Genomic DNA, 27,981 nt, shown 5'->3' with positions numbered 1-27,981 from the left:
TTTCAACTTCCACCTGCCTTTCAATCTGTACATGTCTTTAGGTTTAAAATGAATCTCTTATAGGCAGCATATGCATGGATCTTGTTTGTTTTTGTTTGTGTTTTTTATCCATTCTATCACCCTATGTCTTTTGATTGGAGCATTTAGTCCATTTACATTCAAAGTAATTATTGATAAATATATATTTATTGTCAATTTATTATTTGTTTTGTTATTGTTTCTGAAGATTATTTCTTATCCTTACTTGTCTTTCTTCCATGTTTTGCTGTTTTTCTTTATTATGTATTAGGAATGCTCTGTATTCATTAAAAAAAATTAATGTTTATTTTTGAGAGAGAGAGGCGGGGGGTGGGGAGAGGGAGAGAAAGCACAAGTGGAGGAGTGGCCAAGAGAAAGAGGGAGACACAGAATCTGAAGCAGGTTCCAGGCTCCGAGCTGTCAGCACAGAGCCTGATGTGGAGCTCAAACCCATGAGGCAAGAGATCATGACCTGAGCAGAAGTCGCATGCTTAACTGACTGAACCACCCAGGAGTCCTGTTCTTTCTCTTTATTCTTTGCATATATATTTGTAGTGTTAGATATATCGTTACCATTAGATTTGCATATAACCTATTCTGTATATAGTAGTCTATACTTGATGTTTATTTAAGTTTTAACCCATTATTTACTCCTCTCCTCCCCTTGTTTAAGGTATATATTTTTATATTTTATATCCTTTTATTTTGTGAGTTCCTTGACTGCTTTTTTACAGAAATATTCATTTTTACTGATTTTGTGTTTCCTACCTTTTACTGTTACTTTGGTCTCTCCTCTCCTTTTCACTCAAATAGTCCCCTTTAATATTTCTTGCGGGGCTGGTTTAGTGTTCATGAACTCCTTTAGTTTTTGTTTGTAGACAGACTTAATTTTAAATCATGGTCGTACCTCTCACCAGCTTTAAGACTTTTGTGAAGATCACCTACTTCTCAGGCACAAATTTTTGGACTTTAAATTGAAACAAACAAATATATAATTCTCCTCAAAGAGCTTTTGTGATGATTAATCTAGTAAAATTCCTGAAACATAGTAAGGTCTTGATAAATGCTTGTTGCCTCTACTAGTAATCCTACAGAATACTTTTAAATTATAAATAGTTTCATGTGTCTAAAGATTAAAATGCTAATGATTGACAAGCTTCAGCTTTTATTCTGAGGGGTATGTTTTCTTTTTCTTTTTTGATACACATCAAAAAAATATCCTTCCACTGTAGTCATTTTGTTTAAAACCCAGTAACTTTGACCTTACAAAGTCAATACTGTTGTTTTTATTTTTTGACTTTGGCAGAAAACAAGGTCCCAAGCACTGAAGCAAATCTTTTTGTCTCCCTTGATCTATTTTTCCTGCCTTGAAGAAATGTTTCATGTATTTGCTCCTCTATTTATATCTCAATTCACAGTTGTTACCAGATTTGCATGTTCATATTCACATTTTCATTTGTAAGATTTATACAGAACATGTCCTTTGCATAAGTATGCAACATAAAATACAGACTTCCATAAAGAATAAAATGTGTTTCTTCTCTAAGAATATATGAGCCCCGAACATAAATTCCGTAACAACAGTCTACTGGGGGAACTTTTTTCATGTGTTGAGGAACCACATGGGGAACTGAAAACTGAAATTTTACCAGTAAGGAGAGCAGTAGATCAAGTCTTTTAGGGCAGACAGGAGGGAAGGAAGCCCAGGATTAGGCACAGTTAAGAAAGGAACAAGATGATGGTGCTGGGTAAGCCAAAAGAGGGAATTTCCAGCAGAGTCAGATTCTGTAGAGTGGCTAAGTAGGGGGCAGCTTGATAATCATATTAGTTTTACCATTTACACAGTCACAGACAAAAATAGAGAGTAGAGCCAACAGGTTGTTGGAGATGGAAGCCTGAAATATTGTGGGTAGAGGAGGATGACTAAGCACATGTGCCCCGGTTCCCATCCATGTCTGCCATATGACCATGAGCATTTTGTGTCATCTTTATGAGTTGATTTCCCTAACTATAAAATGGATAAGGCTTATTTTATGGTGCTGTTTTGAATATTATTGTGACAAGAATATGCAGAGTATGTAGCAATACTTTTTTAAAATATAAAAGGTTTGTAGTAGATGGTAGGCAATATTTTTATCAGGGTCAACATTTTTTATCTATATTCAAGGTGGTTAGAGAAACAGAAAAGAGAAAGATTCAACTGTATAGTTAACTTTGACTTTTTAAGTTTTACTCAAAATATTCCTGTTTTTTTAAACTGAAAACAGTGAAATGTCATTATCACATTTTATCATTTCTTTTGATATTTTACTTCATCTCCAACCACTAAAACAAACTACTGCTTTCTGGCCTCAAGGACTCTGAAAATGAATGGTTTCTTATTAAAACTAGTGGTTCTGTGAAGCACCAGCGAAAGGTGCAGCCGTACTGCATTCCAAAGTAACACTTCTTTTTTTCCTTCCATCATTAACCAAAGTTAAAATTCTTCTCTAAAAGTGAAATGGAACTAAAGCTATTGTAATATTTTGCTCTTCTACAAGACTAATTTGATGTTTGTAGATTTGAGTGGCCACATTACTGGAACTATTATGCATATGTAATAATCTTTATCAGTTATCACAAACTACTCCAAGAGAGAAAATCCCAAGTCTTAGTGGTTTGATATAATAGAAGTTATTTCTCAATCATCTAGAGACCAGACAGTATAAGGTAGGAATAAAGGACAGTTACTGTGCTTGAAGGACCTAACCAAAAGAGATTCTTCCCTTTCAACATTTGGCTTCCAAGATCATCTTGGAGTTTGATAGAAAACTAGCATAAAGAAAAGAGACACAATGAAGCATCACTCAGGAGGCTGGACCAGGCCTGGAAATGTTGTACATCTCTTCTATCAGTATTACTTGGTCAGGACTTAGACCGATTTCTAGATTCAAGGGAGCTGACAAAATGCAGTCTGTGGCTGACTTTTCATATTATGAAAAGGAAGCATTAATCTTTGGTGGTCAGAATGCCATTGATGTCACAGTCCATATTTTAGGTTTTTAATCTGCTGGACATCTGATGAAGAGCTCTGTTTGGCTAGGGATGAATGACACTACTTTGTTAAAGTCTGCTCTAATCTTTTCAAATATTCAACAGTGGCAGTGAGGAGTGAAGCTCTGCCTTTGGTGTCCAACATACTTGAGATTGGATCCTAGCTCAGGTCCTTGCTAGCAGAGTATCTTGACTTTTCTGAGCATTGGTATCCTCATCTGTAAAATTGTTAGACCGTGGCAGACGTTAACAATGTTTATATCGATCTGGAGTTGAAATATGTAAAATATGTAAATTAACTATCGGAGTGTCTAGCACAAAGAGATTGCTTAATCATTGTTAGCTGTTATGATTGCGATTGTTATTTGCCTTAATACCAAATAAGTAATGATTTATTACTACATCATGAACAAAATTCTTAATATTCATGAGATTGCCCATGTACCTTAACATCACCTTTAAGTCATTGGAGACACATTGAAGAAAGTTTTGTCATGGGCCTTTTAAATATTGGTGGCCTTCACAGTTTAAGCTTATATTGATGATGGTCTTAAATTCTTAACCCAGCTGTAGTTCCACCTGGATTAGGTTAGAGCCATGCTGGCTACCAGTCAAACGGAATTGTGATTGTTGCTTAATGTATCTAAATATCACTAAATAAATTTTGAAAAACAAATATCTGATAATGTGTATGACACCCATGCACTTAAAGGGTACCTCATATGCTCTGAGATATTTGTTTTATTTTCTAAAATTTAAGATCATTGGAAGGAGGACCTTATTAGATTATTTTATTAATTTGACATATCTAATGGTTGTTCATATTTGAACATGAGAAGCATTCAAGTCTATTTGGATTTTCTAAGCTCTATTTTTACTCCAACCATAGGAAAATAATTTAACCTCTAGTATTCTAAGGGGCTTTGTCTGCAAAATGAGAGTGATAATACCTGCCACACAGAGATTGAAACCTTTCAGAATACTACGAGGAGAAATTGGGTACTCCACGTATGTTTGTTCTATTTGAATGTAAGTCTGAAGATTCTACAATTCTATGATAGTATTAGAATTTTCATTTTAGAAAGTTTTGCATTTTTGTTATGGAAAATTGTTACCTCTATAAAATTATTACCTCTATAAATCTAGAATTCAAATAGAACACATTCTAAAGGAGACCATAAATGCTGTGTTTGCTTGGTACTATTTACACATGTTTTCCAATACAATTTACTGGAGAATGAGATGAGATAAGTAGAGATGTTGGTTATTAAACTCTGTTCCTTACATTTTAGCTACATCAGTGAGAGCAGGTTTCTGGATTCTAAGTGCTAGAAAATGAATTATTGAAGTGTGAAAGTGGAACTGTGTATTGAAAATTGCAAAACACGCAGAGGCTGGCTGGTCTGCCTTATCAGAGAAGCTGGTTTGTTAGAACTTTAGTGGTTAAACCTTAAAGGTACCTCTACCTCCTATTAGAAGCAAATGCTCAACCCCTTTTTTCCTGGCTCTTGCCCCTGGAAATAATCCCATAGCTAATATGTTGTAAATGTTAATGAATTCAGTATTGTCTTGCACTGTCTCCTGCATTTTAATCACCATGTAATCTGGAGTGGTAACTATATTTCCCAAACCCCAAACTGGGACATGTTGCCTACTAGATGGTCTGATCCACAGCTGTAAACTGCCTGAGAGAAGACATCCATTGTTAGAGAAATACTGGAATTTCTGGAGTGTAAAAAGTATAATTAGAACCATACTGGATTTCTGGTCTATTACTAAATAGTTTGTTCTAGAACTAAATTTGAGGGAAAGGAAAAGAAGAGGGAGTGAGATTAAAAATGACTAAATACTTAACTAGGTGTCAGCTATTGAAAAAAAAGCTTATTTTTACAGTTACTATTTTAATCTTTCTAACAATCCTGTTATGAATGCTTCTGTTTTATGGATAGGGAAACAGAACCTTCAAGAAATTAGGTAATCTGTTCAAGGTCACACAAATTCTAAATGCCAGAACTAGAACTGAAGCTATTTAAGGTGATGGCCCTCTGGCAAAACCAAGTCAGACTCTTAGTACTATTGTGTGTTTCTTCAAAACAATTGAAATATATCTTTCCAACACCAATCACTTCTCCCATTCTCTAATATCAACTAGGTGTCCTACAATGCAATTTAATTCTGACACTAACAACCTGGAGTTAGTGCAGAACCAAGGGAGCTTAATTCCACAAGACTGCCTATATTTTAGATGTCAGCAGGAAATGGGGTCCTTATGCTACCTGCACTCTGCCTAGCTTGCTACAAATTTAGGAGTTCTTACAACTCTCCATTCATCAACCTGTAAGCTCCTTCAGACTTCATTGTTTCGGAGGTTTTAACGGTCTCATTACATAGGCACAATTGATTAAATCATTGGGTAGTGGTGACTGAATTCAATCTCCAGCCCTTCTGCCTTCCTCAGAGGTTGGGGGTCAGGTGGAACTGATAGTTCTAACCTTCTAATCGTGTGATTGGTTCCTCTGTAACCCATCTTGAGGCTATCAAGGGGCCTACCGAGAGTTACCTCATTACCATAAACTCTAATATGGTCAAAAGGGACCTGTTATGGATGATAAAAGAAACTCTTATCACTCAGAGAGTTCCAAAGATTTTAGGAACTCTTGCCAGGATCCAGAGACAAAGACCAAATATACATTTTTTTTTAATTTTACCATAACCATCCATTCTTTTAATACAGATCACAGAAACTTATTCTACTCATAAGCTTAAATTTATCCAACAGGGCCTCTTGGTTCAGAGAAAAGGAATTATGATGGGACAGATTAAGTCAATGTGCTACAAAGATGAAATATATCAATCTATGTGACCTAGTTCTAGTACCAGAAGGTATTCATTCCTGAAAAGTGCCTTTTAGAGACCTAACCTCAGGACCTTTTGGCTACTTAAGAGAATATGTATCCAACATTTAAAAAATATTTAGTATGTATGTATGTATGTATGTATGTATGTATTTATGTTGATGCATTATAGTTCCATAGTGTTTAAAATTGAATGTAAACATGAAAATCTGAATTACTGGCTGAAAATATCATAACTAAGCAGATTAGTTATGATGAATGACTCTGAACTTGGAGAGAATAAAAGACCACCACCTGCCCATCTCTATCAGGTACCTATCAGAAAGGAGAAAATTTCTCTGTATATTTAAGAATATAAGAAGACAGTTCTGAGTTTGGATTTTATAAGTATCAGTTTAAACTAATTTAAAGGAAACTTAAAATAATTATAATAATCAATCACATATTTCTATGTTTAATCTTTCTTTTCCTGCTAGGCAATAAGCACACAAAGGTAAGCACTGAGTTCTTATTCACCATTGAGTCCCCAGTAAGTAGCCTAGCATCTGGCACATAGTAGGAGTATAATAAAGATTTGTTGAATAAATGAATCGGGAAGACCTAGTTTTGAATCTTGACCTCAGTATTTACTGTGACCTTGAACAAATTACCTAACCTATTAACGCCTCAGTTTCCTCAATATTTATAGTGATAGTACTGTTTAATAATAAAATTTGCCCAAGTAAATTTGAAGATCTAATTGACTTTATTAAATGATTCATGAATTAGGCAAAACCCCACCTAGCAAGTAGAGAGGCACTCTGAGGAGTTACACAATATGGAAGATTTTTATAGACAAAGCATGGAATAAGAAAGTTATTAGCACAAGAAAAGGATTGTTCCCCAGGAGGCTGTTTGCTAGGGGAAAAAGCAAGGTGTCTTATCTTGCAGATTACCTCATCTTTCTTTGGTAAATGGAGAGGACCCAGGTGACAGACTCATTGGTGCTGATGAAAAACAAAACAAAACATTTCCTGACTGACTGGTTAAGGTCACATTTCTGGGGGAGGTTGAAACTGCAGTTAGATTGGATATTAAGCCCTGGTTTGGGAACTTGGTCTAAGTGACACTATTTTGAGCCTGTGGTTTTCTTTTTTTTTTTTTTTTCTTTTCTTTTCTTTTCTTTTCTTAAAGTTTTTAAATGTTTATTTTTTTGTGTGTGTGAGAGAGAAAGTGTGAGCAGCAGAGGGGCAGAGGAGGATGGAGACAGAATCGGAAGCAGGCTCCAGTCTCAGTGTTGTCAGCAAGAGCCAGATGCAGGGCCAGAACTCAGGAGCCATGAAATCATGACCTGAGCCAAAGTCAAATGCTTAACTGACTGAGCCATCTAGGCACCCCCAGCCTGTGCTTTTCTTTTCTTTTTTCCTTTTCCTTTTCCTTTTCCTCTTTCTTTCTTTCTTTCTTTCTTTCTTTCTTTCTTTCTTTCTTTCTTTTTCTTTCTTTTCTTTCTTTCTTTTCTTTTCTTTATTTCTTTTTTCTTCTTTTCTTTCTTTCTTTCTTTCTTTCTTTCTTTCTTTCTTTTTTCTTCTTTCTTTCTTCCTTTCTTCCTTCCTTCCTCCCTTCCTTCCTTCCTTCCTTCCTTCCTCTCTCTCCCTCTCTCTCTCTCTATCTCTCTCTCTCTCTCTCTCTCTCTCTCTCCAGTACTAACCTTTTTATTTTGGGGGAGATGTTGGTGAGATAACACATGCAGGTTACTTATCATACAGCATGGTGAGTAGTATGCATTCAGTAAAAGTTAGCTACTATTATTGTGTTTACCAAAGTTTAAAGGGCACAGAGGGAATAACAAGAATAAAATTTATATTACTATCTATGGCCCATACTTCCATAATTCATTCAATATATTATTTTGTGAAAGCTCCTAGATTAAATTGACTCCATTCTATTGATTATCTTGCATTTAGTAGGTATGAATGCTAATTGAATGAATGTATGAATGCATAAACAGGAATGTAGTATTAAATTTTAAGCAGGTGGCTGAGTATATAATATGTGATAAATATAATGATGAACAAAATACAATCTCTGCCCTAAAGATCTTAGAGTATGTTTGTGGGAAAAATATCTAAATAGATCATTGCCATGAAGTATGATAAATACTGAGTTGGAAACATCTAAAAACCAATAATTATACACATGCATACACAGAGCTGCAGAGTGAATGGCCATGGGTGCATTAACGTGAGAGTCAGTAGTTCAGAAAGCTTTCTCACATCCATATCCTTTTTATCACTTGAGGGAAACATTTTATGTCTTTTGTGCCCATTTCTCAGATGCAGAAATTGAAGCTAAGAGGATTTCAGTGAATTGTCCCAGATTTTATAGCCCTAGAGATTAAATGCATGTATTTTGAGATCTCATCCCATGTCCCTACTACCCAACATTTCCTTTAATGTCAGTCCTTTAATAGCTAACAGTAGTATTTTTTTAAATTTTGGATACTTATGGTTCTAATTGTATCCTGCATATGTAGTTCTCATTCGATGAGTCTTTCTTCATTAACTTTTTCATGTCTATGAATTTACAACTTAACGAATAGTCCTGGGGCATCTGGTTGGCTCAGTTGGTGGAGCATCCAACTCTTGATTTCGACTCAGGTCAAGATCCCAAGGTCGTGGGATTAAGCCCTGTGATAGGCTCCATGCTGAGCATGGAGCCTGCTTGAGACATTCTCTCTCTCTCCCTCTCCCTCTCCCCCTCTCCCTCAGCCCCTCCCCCGCTCGTGTGCGCATGCACACACACACACATTCTATCTCTCTCTCTCAAAAAAAAAAAAAAAAAAAACTCTTATAAAGTGATAAATAGGCCAAGGAGCTCTGAATGAAAGTTGCAGTGAGGACTTTGATTCTTAAACTAATTAGACCAGATGAGTATTTTCTTTTATAGGAGGCCTTAACATTAGTAAAATGGGGCTAATACTGTTGATCTCAGAGAGCTACTATGAAGATTAAAAAGATAAAACATTTGTAAAGCCCAGACTGGGTGCTCTGTATTAGATGGTTCTCGTCCTCTTTCCCTGTCAGACTCTGCTATGCTTCACGGTACCCACTGCCTGCTCTGCAACTCCAAACAACTCTAATGTCCACAAAATGGCTTTAGAACTCCAAAGATAACATTGTTTGGAAATAGCATTACAGAAAACACACACGCAGCAGGACTGAAGACATACTGCATTTTACTTACATAAGAAAGTTAATGGCTTCCGTTATGTCTATATCAACCCCTCCTCACTGTGAGACCGCAGCCCGGGCTGTATTACCAGGCAGAGACTGCACAATTCCAGAGATTTTTCGAACTGTTACAAATTAGAATCCACGAGGGAAAGGCTCACTAGAGGACATCACAGGCGAGGTTATCATTTTTTCCTTTTGAAGTTGGGCCTCATATCTTTTTCTCATTATAATCATTACTTTGAAATATGATTTTTTTAAACAGTAATTTTCTAGAACAAAAGGGATAATACCATATTTCAAAAGCTTTACTGTGAAATTAAACCTTTGAACTACTGTGAAAGAAATTATTCCCTCAAGGCTGCAAGGCTTAAAGGTTATTAAAAATTTAATTTTAAGGAAGGCATCCAGGAAAAAAAAGTGTATAAATGCTACTTAGAACTCAGATTGCCCAACTTAATAACTCCCATTGCTCCTTATTTTTAAATAATCTGGAAGTGTGAACAAATGCACTCCCATTTTTTTCCGTGGCAAATCAGTATGTCAACAGATGGCTGGCAGTGCTCCTTAACATCGTCTGTCTTCAACTGAAGGTACATGCACTGCAGTGGTTCTGCTGGTATCTTCTGTCTCCCCCATTTAAAAGATAATAGAACAATGTAGAAGTATTATACACAGGATACACTGAACTGAAAGAATCCCCCAAACTCCAGATATTGTAATAAAGAACAAGTATCCAAACCACAGTATAAATGGTCCATGCTGGTATGATAGGAAAAGTTTCCATTTTCTCATCTGTGAAGTGAAAAGAATTTTCTTCATCCTGTGATACGGACGTGATATTAATGCTTCTCCATTGATCAGACAATGTGACCTCAGGCTTCTAACTTTCTTTGTGTTCCAGTTTCCTTATCTGCAAAATGAGGATAAGAACAATACTTACCTCATCTATGTCATAGAGTTGGCATGAAGATTAAATCGATTCTTATCTATACAATGCAGGGGATGGTAACTGGCACATAGTAAACATAATGTATTATTATTGTTATTATTAATATTAATCCTACCATGTCCAAGTAATATAACGCATTCTTAAGAGAAAAGAGCAAATACATAATAAGTCCATGCTTATTTTTTTAATGTTTATTTATTTATTTTGAGAGAGAGAGCACAGCCGGGGAGGGGCAGAGAAAGAGGGAGAGAGAGAGGGAATCCCAAGCAGGTTCTTTGATGTCAGCACAGAGCCTGACATGGGACTTGATCTCATGAACCATGAGATCGTGACCTGAGCTGAAATCAAGAGTCAGCTGCTTAACTGACTGAGCCACCCAGGTGTCCCAGGAAGTCCATGCTCTTAAGGAGCTCACAAGTAAGTAGGAGACTAACCGAATAAGGTACTGTGACTAAAAGCAAAACAAACAAACAAACAAACAAACAAAAAACCCCAGCACGTTAGAATGACAAATCAGTGGTATGCTTAGTATCCTCATCTGTGATTTGGATTTGCCTGTGTGGTAGACTGGGTGAGAAGAGGATGTGGTTAGGGGAGGGTTCCCCAAGGAGGTGCCTCAGGAAAATCATTCTAGGCATAAGGGAGTGAAAGTTCATGGAGTATAAATAAAACCTATTTCCCAGGAACACTGTGGAAGAAACAAATGACATGAAGCCATGCTTCTCCATCCTGACTGCAATTCAAGATCATCCGTGAAGCTGCTTAAAAATACCATTTTTGATCTCCTGAATCAGAATCTGCTGGCCTGCAGTCTGGGTATTGGTGATATTAACAACACATATAAGTAATTCTGTGGCACAGCCAGGGTTGAGAACCACTAAGAAATGCACTTTGAAAGCATATTGTAAACAGTGAAGCTCAATACAAATGCTAGATATTGTGATGACTGTGTAGTATCTATTTATTTTTGACTGTCCTAAATTGTTTACCAGGTAAGATTTTTACAAACTTTACTTATATTGGCGGTAACAGTGGAGCTGGAGACTATTACATCTTCTCCATGCTGTGCAGTGAGAACCACCAATAGTGTGGTAGAACTTATGACCCTTTCCAAGGCCATGCAGGAGCCTGAGGATGTCAGCCCTCACAGCTCCCTGTGCTTGTGGACTGGTTTGGTGATCCACTGGGTGTCAGGAGTTCTTCTGAGAGCTTTATGGAATGGATCAATGAGGATAACCTCAAAGGGTTTGTGCGTGGAATCTTTGCAACCCAGTAAGAATTCAAGACTCTCAGAGCCCCACAGTAGCATCCAGCTCACTCCTCTGCAACAGACTGAAGGCTTCGGGCAAACTAGCTGGTTAACACCATGATGAACAGGCTTGCCAGCGGTAGCACCCTTAGGAACTGGGAGTTCACGGCCACCTCGTCGCTCACGAATCTGAAATATGGCATAACCTTGCTTGGCCTTGTATCCCAGTCTGTGTGCTTTATCAGGCCAGGTTGGGCAGGGGTTCCTGTGGAGTGTAGAGAGCTGGAGGTACTGGCAGCAGCACAACCTGAGAAGAAAGCACATTACACTGGACTGTTTCTTCCTCCTTAGCTCCTGGGGGTACGTGTAAGTGCCTGTCCTGTTTACCTTTGAGCAGATGGCTGCCGCCACATGGAAAGGAAAGAGCCTTCCTCCCATGATCTTTTTTGGACCTACTACTGCTTAGTATCTAAGTAGGTAAATACAATGATCTCAAGCCCTTTACACGTATAGTGTTTTGTTGTTTTTGCTATTTTGTTTGTTTTGGTTTGTTTTTGGTATGAGGTTTTTTGTTTCGTTTTATTTTTATTTTTATTTATTTTTTTGCTAAGTATGTTCACACACTGGGGCCAGAAGTGGCAAGCAAGACTGTGAATGACAAGCACAAGAAATTGGACTCACAATGAAACTTTTTCCAAGTTGGGAAATGATTAGATGTGGTGCTTAAAATAGAGATTGTCTCTGCTCTTCTGTTTCTTATGGAATAACCTATGTTAGGACAGAGATTCTCATAGAACTAACCAGGTGTCCAGTGCACTCAGAAAGAACCAGATTTGTCTCTCCTTGACATCATTCACTTGCTGAATCTCACCTGCAAAGGTTCTCACCCAGTACACAGTAACCTTGAACCTACCATAACTGTAAGCTTTTCCTACTAGATTGTGTGCTCCTTGAGGGCAGTGACAATATGTCTGTCATCCACTGTTTCTCTAGCACCTTGCATGGTGCTTGTCATATAGTAGGCACCAACAAAGATTTATCTAGAAAGGATAATTGAATTTTTCCTTCCAGTGGGTGTAATGTGAATGCTATTTGGATCTCTGTTCACTGCCTTTGGGAAAAGGGTTGTTTCCCTATATTCTTAGTTGTTAGCTTATTTTAAAAGGATGTTTATGAGAGCTAGTGGCATGTTCCTGGTATGATTACTGTAAACAATTATTTTCAGAGTAATGTGGACAAGGAATTCAATTCTGTTGTGTACTTCCACACCAGGCAGGGGTAAGGTCTATGTTTGCCCTTCTGGGCTATCACCTTGAACTTCTGCCTTGAACATGAAGCTATTAAGACATTCTGTTTCTCTTCTGAAGTCCTTGGTGTTGCCCTTTCTTTCTTTGCTTATCTAGAGTTCAGCAAAGCAAACCATTCATTATATATTTTTAAGAAAAATTGCAGACTATGCAATATGTATAACATGTAATTCCTTATTAGTGTGACTGTTGCTCTCCTAAATGCCTAGTATGTCAGATAAAATGAATTTTCTCATTAACCTCATGCATGCCAACTTGTCAAATTATGATGAACCAAATAAGACTGTACCCAGAAATTGAGCTGCCATCATTACGTTTATATGGCTTTGCCAATTAGTCTATAAATAACACATTTTTAACACACTTCACAGTTTTGAAACTAAACCACTTCTGAATGTTCTGAAATATAAGAATAGCAAAAAGACTATCCAAAGAAAGTAAAAGAAAATGATTTGCTCTTATTAGAGGAAATTAACATTATTTAGAGGAACAAGGGATCAGACAATCATATAGACATTCAACAAATATTTATCGGATGTCTGATCTGTGAATACAGTTTTCTTGGGTGTAGTAGGTGTGACTTAGTAAACAAGTTACTGGACTTTTTCCTTCAGTAGAAAATTATTATTTAAATAATAACATAATGTAAATATTTATTACACCTATATGGATTCAGGGTATTAGCAATGGAGTACCAAGATGAATAAGACAAATCACTATATTTATGGAACTCACACTTGATAGTGAAGTCAGATAAAAAATGATTAGAAAAGAAATTGGGAAGGTAATAGTAGTACATACATACATATATACATAGTAGTATACATACATATATAGCAGCAGGATGATAGCAGTTAAGGAAGGAAAGATAGATACCAGAAAAGGGAGGATTTGTAAAGCAGGAAATTATTTGACATAATTGTAAAGTTCAGGACCTGTCTAAAGAATGAAAATGATTTGGGGGACTATGACCTGTGTTTGTTTGAATCATAGTTTTTGAGTTCTAACATATGTTTGGAGGAAACTCTGGGGTTTGCGTGAGGGACTGGCAGGGAACATTGTCCATGCTCAGTGTCTCATCAGTTACAGAGAGTAACCCAGTTTTGTTTCCATCATGCACACTGCCTTTTGACAAAGACAAACAAAGGTGAAAGTTAACAGGACCCAACTTCTTTTGAAGGTACTTTAGAGTAACTCATCCCTGCTGAAGATTTTCACCCTCCATGCCCAGTAACCATATAAACTACTTTTGCCAACCACTTTTTTCTTCTTAAAAAGAGTTCTGGTAAATACGATTTTCCCCATCAAGTTTTATTTCAAGTGATGTTTTAGTGCCCTGTGAGACCTTACTGTAACACCCATAACTACTGCTATGCCCTACTATCAAGTGAAATAAGACACAGATGCACACTTCCCATCCCCACTCATAAATGGCACAGACAAGGTCTGTCTCCCCCTGCTAACATGACCCCACAAGAACAGAAAGCACATCTCTCTTATTGACTGATTTGTGTCCAGTACTTAGCATTGCTCAATAAAGATGTGTGGAGTAAATCAAGAATAAGCTAACTTAATCCTCACAACCCTCAAGTTCTTTTTTGAGCTGGTGTAGTGAACAAATGTCATTTTTCCCCAGAGTAAAGTTGATACCCATTCAACTCAAATCTTATATTGATTTCATTTAAGAGTGTAGATTCTCATCACAAGAAAGAAATGAAAAGAGAAGCATGTAATTACGAGAGGAGAGAGACAGGCATCTTCTAATTAATTAAGAAATGATGCAATTCTGGTCCCTTTATTTTAATAGAAACATTATTTCCGTTTTCATTCTGAATCAGAACGTGTGGGAATGAGATGAAGATTGCAGGAGCATGAGAAGGGAAGAGTCACACATAATTGGAGTCTGCAAGTGTAGATGGTACATCTCCAAAGCCTGGCAGTGGAGGGAAAATGGTGGGCACAGGACAGCTTCATTTCCTTGAGAGAAACCAAACACAGTTCTTTGCAAAAATCTTGTGTTCACTTACTTTTTGAAGGGAAAATAATAACAACTAACAAATGCCATTACAGGGCATGCTTTGGCAAAAAAGTAATTTGTACTATAATTATATAATACAGACTCAGATTCTCCTATATTAAATGGGAATATAAATATTCCTTCTCATATGGAGTATCATGTATCATGCAAAGTGCTTAAGGTGCTGGTACATACTAAGGCTTCGTGCATGTAAATGTTTGTCATTGGTGTGTCTTTATAAGTAACTCTTCACCTCAGGCCCGGAAAGGAAACATTTATTAATCTCACTTCACGGGTGGAGGGAACATGGGCAGGAGAAATGAACTAAGTCCCCCCCACTCCATCTCTTAACTAGAAAATGGAAGAGCCAGGACTCTAATTCAGGCTTTCAGTAAAAAACACTCTTTCTTCTGAAATAAATTTTGATAACTTATTTTTTTCAGTTGCAGAGGCTTTGTCTTGTTATTTTTTTTTAATTTGCTAATCTTGATAATGTATTTTTTCTTGTCTTGTAGTACATAGTTTTAGAGTTTGTCAGTTTTAGACTTGAATTAAAAATGTGCTTATTTGATGGTCAAACAGGCATCCTCTCATCATATATTAATGGTAATGATTTCTGTTTGAGCATCTTCAGGTTCCTAAAACTAAAAGGCCACAGGTTTGAAAGTGAGATACAGAGAGATATGTTTATGCATCCACAAAAAGAGAGAGAGCTGGGGAAGGGGAGAGATGTACACTCATACAGATGCATGGGACAGCCCTGAAGTGGGGTTTCTTGACAACCCAGTATCTGGGAAGGGGCTGAGCCAAGAGCAATTTGCAGTAATTACACTTGAAAGAAGTAACAGAGTCCTCTCCATCTGGACAATGAAAGGGCAAGGTGCAGACATGAGCAAAAGAACTAATACCATGCAGAAGGAATGCCTTGTACCTTCTGTTATTATTAAATGCTAGTGGTGCATCAGACATTGCCCTGCTAGCTAGCTACTTTTCGTGTGCTATCTTCACTCTTTAATAACGTGCTATCGTCTCAGGATTAACATAGCTTTTAGAAGCACAGTCTGGAGATCTTTCATTTTTCCTGGGTATCCCACTTGTCCAGACAAGTACTGAGCTGGCTTTTTATGAAAACTGGAGTCTGCCTTTATCTGTAAGATGCACTGAAAAGTGTAGGTGATTGGGAATGAACAACTTGTCTCAAATTTAATTTATTTTGGTTGGAAAGACAGTGATATCAATAACTGGGAGATGTGCTTGAAGCCTTGAAACTGGAAAACTCTGACATGGACACTCACAAAGGTCACCTCCATGAGGGCAGGGAGCAGAGTAAGCAGGCAATCGCCCAGAACTTCCCAGATCAAATCTGTAAATCCGTGAAATGATTATCACTACATCCTGAGATGTCCATACCAGGCTTCTTAGATAAGCCCATAGGCCCCAGAACAGGAAAAGCCTTTCCTACTCTGACAAAGGTGAGCTGACTCTGCCTTCGGGTGTGATTTTCTGGGCTGCTGAGTACAGTCAGGAGTCACCAATGCTTGACCAGCTGATCATAGGTGCTGACAAGAGGGCATGGGTGTATGTTCTAATTGTTGATTACCGGATGCTGCATACCTGAAGGAGAGTTAGAGGGAGGCTTCAGTGATGCCACTTTTCATCTTCTCCAGTTTCACTGCCTCCTACTCAACTCCTTGGACTGGGTACACACAGCAGGAAGACAGGCCCTTAGGGTTTGCCCAGAGCAACCTCATTGAAAAATGCCTCCAGCTTCCCCTACCGCAAGTGGAAGGTGGGGGAAAGTGCTCGCACCTGCACATGCTTCCAGGCGCACAGCTCCAGAAATACCCAGGCCTTTGTTAATTCTTCTCCAATAAATATCTGCTGCAGATGGGCTTACATTTCCGGAATCAAGTTTAAACTGCCCGGAAAACTTTAGATTGGTAATGAGTGGTAAGGAAAGCCTGCTGTTGAGTGGAATGGAATCCTGAAGCCACTGCCTCATTAATCTGAAGTCATCTTTTTTTTTCCTTCTAATTCTAAAATGACTCACAAAGCTCCATTAGGTTTCTTCTCCAAAAAATGCACTGAGGTTCCAAAGAGATGTATTAACACCTTCCACACAATAAGTAATAACTCTTAGATCTTCAGACTTTTATATCAGAGATGATATCACTTGAACATAACCATGCATTTGTTTTAATCTAAGTGATGAAACAGATAAGAATTAGTCATTCCCTGATGGAAATCAAGTATGATTCATTATTTGGAAAATGTTTATTAATTTGTTATTAATTGCTATTTACAGAGAATAAAATTATTTTTTCTCATATGTCATATTATAATATTGTCTATATGCTCAAGAATCCTTCTGAGATGGATGATATTGTTACAATATGTCCTTTTAAATAACTTTTCTTTGTTCTTCCAGTGCTCTAATTCTGATTGTACCAGTTATTAACTTGGAAACTTTGGACGGGTTAATTCACTTATTTAAATTTAAGTTCCCTAAAATTTTTAAATGGGTTATTGCTTGAATGGAATGAGATAAATCTGTAAGCCCATACAAATTTCTTTGAACTCAACTGAGTTCTGTTGTGTTAAAACTGTACTGAGTTCAGTACACACTGAGCATACATTCACCACTCTGTATAACTTATTTTCTTTTTCTCAATCATCATATGAAGCAGGTATTGTCCAGTCATACAGAGGAGGAAACTGGAGCTCAGAGAGTTAATAAACAATTTTCACGGCCAATGAGTGACAATAAGAATTTGAACCTCAGTCAGGGTGATTCCAGAGCCCCGGCCACCTCCCTAAGCATGAGTCATTGATTTTAGAGTTTATTATTCATTTCATTGTGGTCTTTCTTTAGTAAAATGCTTCTCCTCTTATATATCTCCTATTTTGCAAAGTCAATTTGCCATGGAACTAATATCATTCATTGAATGTCAAATAAGAACCTGCACTGGCAGAGAAAAGGATAGATGGTACTGAAGATCTGGGAGAGAAAATGAAAAAGATAGAACTAAAATATAAGATGATCAGTTTATCAGCCAGGGAAATTCACACCTAGAGTATAAGTTTTGATTGGGAACATTTGCACAATGCTGAAAAATACTCCTTTCTTGAATTTTCACTTCCTTTTTCATACCTTTAATAATTCTGTCCCCTCTTACCCAAATCCTTTCATTCTTGTACAGTTTTCCCTTAGCTTCAGCAAACTGACTTTTTCTCAAAGTTGTGTATTTTCAGCTCCCAACCAGCTAAACTTCATCAGCATCAGTCATTTCTATCCTCAGAATGTGGTTCTCTGGTAGAACCACTGGTAAAGAGTTTTTAGATGAATCCCACAAGAAATGAGGTTCTATTGATCAAAAAGAAATGATGAACATGAAAATAGCACTATGTTCCAAGTACTCTATTAGTTTCCAAGAATATGAAGTCAGGTTTAGAGACAGATTCCATTCTCCAAGATACAAACATTTAAACATATAGTAACAGTGACTGATGATAAGGGTAATAATAGAATTGCACCATAGAAACATGAGTGGAGAAAAAACTACCATAAGGAGGTCAAACAAGATTTATAGATGATGTGGCAATAGAAAAATTCTAGAATGGGGAGAAGTTTACCCCATAGAAAAGCAGAACTTGGGCAGTGTAAACCAAGGAAGCACTGTGAGCAAAGACAGGGAGGTATGAACAAATGTCAATGTTTCCATCTGAAGAAGAAGCTAAAAGTGCGAAAACATCAAATTAGTCCTGCTATGAGATTTTATCTTAACCTTAAATATCAAACAAAACAACAATAACAAACTTTTTAAATTTACTTTTACTTTTTAATGTTTTTATTTATTTTTGAGAGAAAGAGGAGAGAATTCTAGTCGGGGGAGGGTGGCAGAAAGAGAGGGAAGGGAAGAATCCCAAGCAGACCCCACACTGTCAGTGCAGAGCCCTCCTAGGGCTCAAACCCACAAACCACGAGATCATGACCTGAGCTGAAATCAAGAGTTGGACGCTTAACCAAGAGCCACCCAGGCACCCCAATAATAATAAAATTTGATTTTGGATTAGACAAAGTATGTTCTGTATATATTAAAACATCAGTGGATTAATCCACTTTATTCAAGATTACCTGTTGGTTGACTGTTCTACCAAATGCTTGACTAGCCATTGAGCATGCGATGATGAATAAAGTAGACACAATACCTGACACAGACAGTTTATCATCTAGTGGAGAAACAGACATTGAATAACATCAGATAGATAATGTATAGTTTCTAATGCGGTAAGTAGTTTAATAATGCAGTGAATGAAAGAGATGTTTCAGCATAACATTTGCTGGGATTGGTGAACAAGGTCAAGAGAAAAATTCAACCCAGGAATGAATACATACAAAATAAGCAGAGGGGGTAAAAGTAGAAACTGTCAAGTGTTTAATTTAAAAAAGAGCCAAACATCTGCTTTGGCAAGAGGCTATTGACAAGGGTTTGAAACATTATATTTGGCTCAAAGTATAAATAGGATTACCCGTGTTGATGTTACTATTCGTTTTAAATTAGTTCAGTGGGTTCCCTAAAATAACAAAGATCCAAATTATGAGTGTGATATTCCTCATTTTGTTTTATAGATTTATCTGATACATGCAGTTTGCTTCTAAATATATTTTAAAGATATTAATAAACTAAAATATTCACAAAGATGGATGCCCAAGACCTGCAATTCATGCTGTATGTAGTGATGGGTAACAAAAGAAAAAAAATGCTGCACACCTGGAAGTGGAATGGAATGGCTATAAGAGCTACATCAGACATTATTTTCAGTCCAGCCCTTTCAAGTACTGCCATACCTTTTGGAGCAATTGATTTAATTTCTCTAAGCCTTAATTTGGTAATCTTTATTGGAGAGAAAAATATAACCTATATCTGGGACACCTGGATAACTTAGTCGGTTAGGCATCCAACTCTTGATTTTGGCTCAGTATCTCAAGGTTCTTGAGCCCCGAGTATGGCTCCACACTGACAATGCGGATCCCTGTCTCTCTCTCTCTCCCTCTCTCTCTCTTCCCTGCCTCCCGCTTGCTTGCTTTCTCTGAAAATCAACAAACTTTTAAAACAATGTGTATGTGTGTGTGTGTATGTATGTGTGTGTGTGTGTGTGTGTATATATATATATATGTATGTATATATATATATATATATGTATATATATATGTGTGTGTGTGTGTGTGTGTATATATATAAATATAAAACACCCCTTTCTTATGTTATTGTGAAGATTAAATAATATAATACATGTAATATGTTCAGAATATTACCTGTCATGTAGTACATGTTTGACAAATGTTAGCCAGTGTATATTTGATGTCTGCTAATTCTGATAACATACTATGCTTTCCTAATCTTCAACTTGTTGCACTTCCCTGGCCTCGTTCTTTAGGAAACTGCTCTTCTTCCACTGCAATCCTATAATTCTTGTGGATCTCCCAACCAAAGCACCCATCTTCCAGATGATGGAGGTGGCCTTGCACCCCAAGCCTAAAGAACCATAATGCTGCATCACCTTGGCCAAAGATTGGTAATGGATCATTATGTGAATGTAGCTGGCCAGTTAGAATCCTTCCCTGTTGTTTTTATGTGCTAAGCTGCAGGAAACTTTCTCACGTTTCAGACTGTAACGGTGTGCTTCAGAGCTAGAGAGGCCATGTCTGTTATCACATATATCATATTGCATACGTATCATATAGAGCAACAGAAGCAACAAATGCAGAATTTAGCTAGGACTCCCAATCTTATAAAACATTGCCCTTCTGAAGATGGAATGTCCTAGCATCTCCAATGGAAGATTTTGAAAGAGAACTGAAAGCAGAAGCTAGTCTAATGGACTACATAAGTAGTTGTGATAGTTCATCTGATTCTAACAGTTCATCATCTTCAGGTAGTGAGGATAGTTCCAGTGACTCAGACAATGAAGAGTACAGATCCTCTCCTTCTGAGCCAGGAACTTGTATCTCAGGACATCCTGTCATGTCTGCCATGCCACAGTGCAGGATTCCTGATATGGATGCTGGCCTGAATAAATCTTATGAGAACAGTGGCCTTCTAATGAGTACTTTAAGAAATGATTTGCAGCTGAATGAATCAGGAAGTGACAGTGATGATGGAAGAAACTTTCAGCTATATATATATATATATATATATATATATATATATAAAACGTGTAAGACGTGGGATAATTTATTTTATACTAAGAGTAAAAATTTCTAAGACTGAAGAAAGTGTCTCTTAACTTTTGATAATAAAAGAAATTAAATTTGATTCAGAACAACAACAACAACAACAACAAAATGGCACCGGGCACATATGGAGCCCTGCATACAGCAGGTGCAAGGAAGTGTGAGCCTCTCTCTTCTCAACCTAACCCCAACACCTGAGTAAATGAAGCCAACGCCTTAAGAGAAGTAAAAGTGAGAGATGGGGAGAGTCATGATGAGAAACAGTTCAAGCCCAATCTCTTAGAGACCCAAAGCTTCTCTGGCCCTTGTAGTTTTTCCTTCATTTATGGGAAAATCACCAGTGTCCTGGCAATAAATATTCTATGTGCTGCTTAAGTCAGTTTGGACTGGGTTTCTTTTACTTGAAACTGAAATTGTTCAAACTACTCCTGTTGTCATATAATGGCTATTGGTGAATGGCTACTGAGCATGATACTTAGGAACTAATAACTTTTCAGTAAATATTTTGAAATGAATTGAGTGATTTTTTTTCATATTGATGAGTTGGAAGCTGTTTTCTGCATTAATATATGATTATCAAGGATGAAACAAAGTATATTCAGAATTAATTAAAATTCAGGATCAGAATGTATTGGAAAAAAATAGCATAGGAGAAATAGTCGAGTCTTTCATGTAAAATGGACTTAAATTCAAACCCCCTTTTATCACTTACTAGTTGTGTGGCCTTAGGAAGAGCCCTTAATTTCTGAGATCAATTCTCCCTGTAAAATAAAGAAAATCAGTACTTTGATATAATGTTATTGTATTAGCATAAATATTTAGTATCCTATACTTTCTCCAACTATCATGAATCTAGGTTCTTTGATTGTATAATCATTTTTTGCATAAGATACAACATACTAATGTTACAAAGCCATATTATAAAAAAATGAAATAAATTCAAAAGACCATATAGTAAATTCCAACTATACTTTTATTTCAAAAGTTTCTAGAGAAAATTTAATTTGGTGTGCATTATTTTTAGTATTTTTAAGTAACTGTTTTCAATGAATAGAATGCCATTTTAAATACATGTTAACACTCTTTTAGAAAAATTGTAATACATACCTTGGCAAGCTTTGTTTTGTTTGTTTTATTTTAGAGAGAGAGTGCGCATGAGCAGGGGAGAGGAGCAGAGGGAGAGAGACAGAAACTTAAGCGGGTTCCATGCTTAGCATGGAGCCTGATCTGGGTCTCCATGTCATGATCGTGAGACTGTGACCTGAGCCGAAATCAAGAGTTGGGCACTGAACCAACTGAACATGGCAAGCTTTAATTATTGACTAACTACACTGACTTTTCTGGTAATGACTCATGAGTTATTTGCATACCCCAATTTTTAAGTGTATTTCATTGATAACAATTTTCTTTGTATATTTGAGTATTCTTAGTGAAGTTCTTTGCATAGCCAATAATCGGGGTAGTAAAGCTTCAATCACAGAATCACTGCAGCCCTTGCCTTCTTTTGAATGCTTATCTTTCCTGATAATCAAGGGTATTATTTCCCATAGGCAGCCTCGTACATCTATGACATATTAGAAACTGTCTTTAAAAATCATTTTCCATTACCAAGGGAGTTTGGGATAATGGAATGTGTAGTCACTTTCAATTTGTGTCAAATTTTCTGATGCATTTGTACCACCAACATTTTATCAGCTTGTCACTAGAACAAATGAAGTTGCAAATTGCATTGACTTTTTTTCATGAAATCTTTGAAACTGTTTATTTTTAACATGACTTCTCTCCTTTTTATTTCTGTAGTGTAGCAGGCTTGATTTTCACCTTTCAGGGTCTTTGTCACTTAGTGAGTATGGCATTCGGGAGCAATAATTTCCTGGGGCCTTGAAGGTTTTGGGAGAAAAGATTCAGGCATATAGGGCATATTAAAGCTAAATGCAGATTGAAGCAATAAGCATAGAACAATTTGATGAACTACCTGTAGGCAGGAGTGGAGAATTTCTGACACATCAGGAAAGCCATTATGTCCTGTTATGTTCAATAGCCCAGTTGGCCTAAAAGGTTACGGGTGATGTATGTTTTCATTATCTCCTATGAGCTGGATGTCTCAGAAGACCCCAGATGGCTTATTGTGGCTGCGTTTCTCTTCATTTGCACTATAGCAACCTCTGTCGCATCACACCAATATGTTTGTGAGGGTCAGTTTGCTTTGAGGAATATTGTCCCCTGATCTCTGTAATATTCTTCTCCCTGAAAATCTGCAAGGAGTTACCGCCTGGAGAATAACTGAAAGCTCTTCAAAAACACATCTTGATTTCCTGAGTGTCATCTGTCACTGTAAAAGCAATAATAGCAATAAAACATCAATGACATTAGTTATCGTTTGTTGAACATACATTATGTACCAGGCATGCCTTACATACAGTACTTCATTATATGTTCTTTAACATATCCTGTTAAACCAGGTGTCATGATTTATATTTCACATATAAAAAAATAAGATGACATTAAGAAAGTAACTTGTCTAAAACTTGTCCTAGATGCATTAGAGATAGCATTCAAACCACAGGTCTCCCTGACTCTAGAAAATTCTTAACAACTGCAGATCATATTTAGTTCAGCATGAAGAAGCTCACAGTCTAAAGAGAAAAATATATGTAAATGATACCTATCATACAATAATTTCATTTAAAAAGCATGTGTGTTTAAAGGGCAAGGGAAACAATATGTATTAAGAGCTGTTTATATGTATCTTTAGGGGAAGTAATTAAATCTAAGGAAGGGATCAGAAAATCCATAGAAAAGAGTAATTTAGCATTGGAGACACAGTACCATAAGAACTGGAACCAGTCAGTGTTTAAGCAAAGGCCCAGAATAAGCCCTGAAATTACAATGTGTTGGGGGAGCAGTAAAAAAGTCACGGGTGGCATAGGAATTGAAACACTCAAATGTCTACACCTGTCTATATAAGCATAGGAAAAACTAAAGGTGCAGAAGATCAGACTTAAGATGAGAGAGAACAGGAGAGACTGAAGGAAGACTTTCTCTGTTTTTTTTTTAAGTGAAGTCAATGAAAATATAAATTTATGAGAGACCTTTTTAAAAAAATTTTTTTAACATTTATTCAATTTTGAAAGGTGAAGAGAGACAGCATGAGCAGGGGAGGGGCACAGAGAGAGGGAGACAGAGAGAGACACAGGATCGGAAGGAGGCTCCAGACTCTGAGCTGTCAGCACAGAGACTGACGTGGGGCTTGAATTCACAGACCAAGAGATCATGACCTGAGCTGAAGTCGGACCCTTAACCAACTGAGCCACCCAGATGCCCCAGAGAGACCTTTATTTTTAAAATAAAATGCGAAGATTGATACCTGTCTTACCTATGATGTGGGATTATTATAACATTGAAACAATTATTATATACATAAAAGCAGATGTTTTAGAATATGCAGCTTGCCTGTCTTGGCCATGACTGTCTCCTGTCATCTTGAAATTTTTTTTTTCATTTTTTTTCCAAAAGGAAATTAGATGAAATGAATAAGCCAAGCTGTATTCATTTTAATGTTTCATATTTACTAACATTTCTTTGTATACTCATTCAAGAAACATTCCACATGGAGTAAAAATGAGGCAGAGGAGACCCCAGTATCTTTGGGGCACAGACTATTTATATAAAAGCCTCTCCTTAACTAGTAAAGTCAATTTTGCAGAAATGTCCAGTGCAAACATCATGGTATTTAATAAATAGATGGAATGTCCTTTAAGATGAATCCAATATTAAGTTTGGTCTTCTGCTACAAACAAGTATTCCTTCACTTAAAATGACCTTGTGTCATATGTGTAAAAAGTTTGCTCTAATACAATGGGACTAATCCATTTGTCTTAGAAAGCCGTGCGTTTGTTTTAGAAGAAGAATTTCTCTTTCATTACATAGGCTATTATTTGCTTTGTCAAATCCCTCTTGGCCTTGAGCACACTCTAGAAATAGGGATTCTTTAGAATTGCTGATAAGGATGTTCTACTAAATATTACCCTTTATAAATCTTTGAGGAGGCTCAGGAATTGGTGAAGCAATCTAAAGATTTATATAAGGAGACGTACAAATCTAGCCAAATGAGGACACATCTGGGATGTATCTGGGTCTACCCTCTCAAGGGCCTGTGCTATATAATGCTGATTCCTTTTTTTTTTTTTTTTATTTTGGAAAGGCAACAATACATATGTACTCCTTTAACTTTTTAACATCTTTGTTGATGTCTAATTGATACATAATGAACTGTACATATTTAAAGCATATGCTTTCATAGTTTTGGTGTATGTATATATCCATGACACCATCACTACAATCAAGATAATGAGCACATCCATCACCCCCAAAAGTTTCCTCTTGCCTATTATTTCTTCCCAACCCTTGGTGTCCCATCCTCACAACACCTGATCTGCTTTCTATCATAATTCATTTCCATTTTCTATAATTCTATAGATTCTATAATTTTCTATAATTTTATATAAATGGAATCATACAGCATATTGTCTAACTTATTTCACCTCAGCATAATTATTTGAAGATGTATCCATATTATAGCATACATGGGTAGTTTATTCCTTTTTATTTCTGGAGTAGTAATTGTATTGTATGAGTATATCAGAGTTTGTTCATCCATTCTCCTTTGGCAAGTATAACTCCCTTGAACTTAATGTACCCTTCGTGATCTTTTCTTTCATGTCTCTGATATTATAAATTCTTTGTGAAAAAGTATTTCAAAAGCTAGGTTCTCCACTGTCTCTTAATCATAGAGAGGAAAGAAATACCTTAAGGATACACAGGGGTATAATTACAATATTTATGATGATGATAATTAATAATAATAATAATAATAATAATGTGCTTTTAATATGCATAGCACCAGATGAAGCTTGTTGCTGTTTCCTAAGCTGGGCATAACAACTCCCTGTTATGGGAATCCTGTTATGGGAGCATCTTAAGCTGGACTAACAACTCCCCTGTTTTATTTTAAATTCTTTTACAAAGCAACCCATGAGTTATGAAGATGTGACTAAAACTATTATGATTAAATTTAATCATTCACTTAATATATTTTGAGGGCCTACTATATTTCAGGCACAGGACTAGGAAAAAGGGATTCAAAAGTAACAAAAGACACATGCTTCTTCTTTCATATTCAAAAGTGGATTTATTGTATGCATAATAAGTTGAAGCATATATACAGGCCCTTCCAAAGCCCTGGCTTTGGCAGTATGTTCACATGGTCATGTATTTTAGAGAGGTTGCAAAATCCATCTGTTTAATTTTAATGCACTGATAAAAACCTCTATCTCTTTATACCCCAGCTTTCCTACTACACACTTTTCCCAAGAAGAGTAGCATTGGAACTGTCAGGACATTTTGGAGATCCAGCAAAGGGTAGTTGGTGTTGAGAAGTAGATAGATAGAAACATACATATACACATACTTACAAACATACGTACTGCATATGTATATTTAGCATATGGTTAGCATGTAGTAGCACAGATACATGTGGCTCACAGTTAGTTCTGTGTATATTAATTTAGGACTAGTCACCCCAGGTGAGAAATGGTATGTAGAAATCCTACTGCCCACTCTGCCACCTCACTGGGTTCCATGATCAAAAGGTGCCTATCTATAAACTGTTACACAGTATAAAGTTGTCTAGTGGTGCTGCACGCTGGAATGATGTGAATGGTGGAAGAGCAATTAGAATTGAAATGGTTAGACCCAGAAGTTGTGTGTGTGTGTGTGTGTGTGTGTGTGTGTGTGTGTGTAGAGACAAGGGTTGGGGGGAGGAGAAAGGGAGAAAGATGTTAGGCTGATTGATTGATTGGTAAAACTATAATGTTATTTCTCTGTGTATAGCATATTTGTACTATTTGTCAACTTTCAGTATTTTATTTTGATGTGATTTATTTTCTCATTTTATTTTTTTAAAGTTCATTTTGAGAGAGAGAGAGAGAGAGAGCACACACACATGTGAGTGGGGCAGGGGCAGAGAGAGAGGCAGAGAAAGAGGGAGAGAGAGAATCTCAAGCTGATTCCATACTATCAGGGCAGAGCCCAACACGGTGGCTTAAACTCACTAATTGTGAGATCATGACCTGAGCAGAAATCAAGAGTTGGATGCTTAAACAACTGAGCCATTCAGGCACCCCTATTTTCTCATTTTAAATAAATGTTAACATGTGACTTTGATTTTCTATTTCTTATTTTGGATTATATTTATTTGAGTCCTCCCCCAACTTATAAATACTTGAGGCAACACAAAAGTAGAATCCATTGCTGTTTATATGTTACAGTTCATCAGGAACAGGCCAATAAGCATACATTTAAAATACAAGGTTATAAAGGTTAGATAAAAGAACTTCAAGGAACGTACAGGACAGGAATAAATTCTTACTTGGAAGGATAGAATTCTTGGAGAAAGTGGTGTTAAAGCTGAGATGTAGTGTAAGTTGACCAAAGATATATATGTCCTATGTGTCCCTGTACCTGTGTGTGGGGTAGGAGAGAAAGATAGGAGGGTGTTGATAGATGTTTTACTTTTCCCTTAGACATACAGAGTTTTAAAATATGTGGGTGGGTGACATAAGATCAAATTTTACAGATTTTTAAACATATATTTTATATACAGTGCGTACATACATTTTATAGTTAATCCTGAGGCACATGAGTGAAGAAATGCCAAGACTTTAGGCAGAGAGACCATATTTGATTATGTGTCTTCCAAAACTGTATTTCTTTCCTCTAAGGCAGATGTTCTTAATTCTCTAGAGGCAGTTGTCAAGGAGCAGTTTTCAAACACAGTGGCATTTAGTGAAGGAAGGCTCCTTAAAGTAGTGAATAGTATCTGGGATTCCATTTTAAACACTAATACAATGTAGGCCCCACCCACTTAATCAATGTTTGTTATAGGGAGAGGATCAGAAATAATGGGCTGATGTGTCCATTTTCTACTATTTAATTTGCTTTGCCAACTTGACAAATTATTTCTGTCCTCTAAACTTCAGTTTCCTTATGTTCACAATAGGGGTAAAAATCCCTACCTTATAGGTTGGTTTGAGAACAAGAGGACC

At 36.7% G+C, this 27,981-nt stretch overlaps 1 protein-coding gene and 2 pseudogenes across 1 annotated transcript in view; 2 read left to right on the top strand and 1 right to left on the bottom strand.

Moving 5' to 3' along the window:
• The window catches only part of TENM4 (teneurin transmembrane protein 4), a 2,866,770-nt gene that overhangs the window by 767,466 nt on the left and 2,071,323 nt on the right, over positions 1-27,981 (top strand). The window lies entirely within an intron of this gene.
• LOC106981609 (60S ribosomal protein L15-like) lies at positions 11,078-11,790 on the bottom strand (annotated as a pseudogene).
• On the top strand, positions 19,879-27,765 carry LOC128311652 (ELL-associated factor 2-like; annotated as a pseudogene).

The sequence above is a fragment of the Acinonyx jubatus genome, chromosome D1, assembly GCF_027475565.1.
Source record: "Acinonyx jubatus isolate Ajub_Pintada_27869175 chromosome D1, VMU_Ajub_asm_v1.0, whole genome shotgun sequence".
NCBI lineage: Eukaryota > Metazoa > Chordata > Mammalia > Carnivora > Felidae > Acinonyx > Acinonyx jubatus.
Note: the sequence above shows the minus strand (reverse complement) of the source record. Positions and strands in the feature narration are given on the sequence as shown.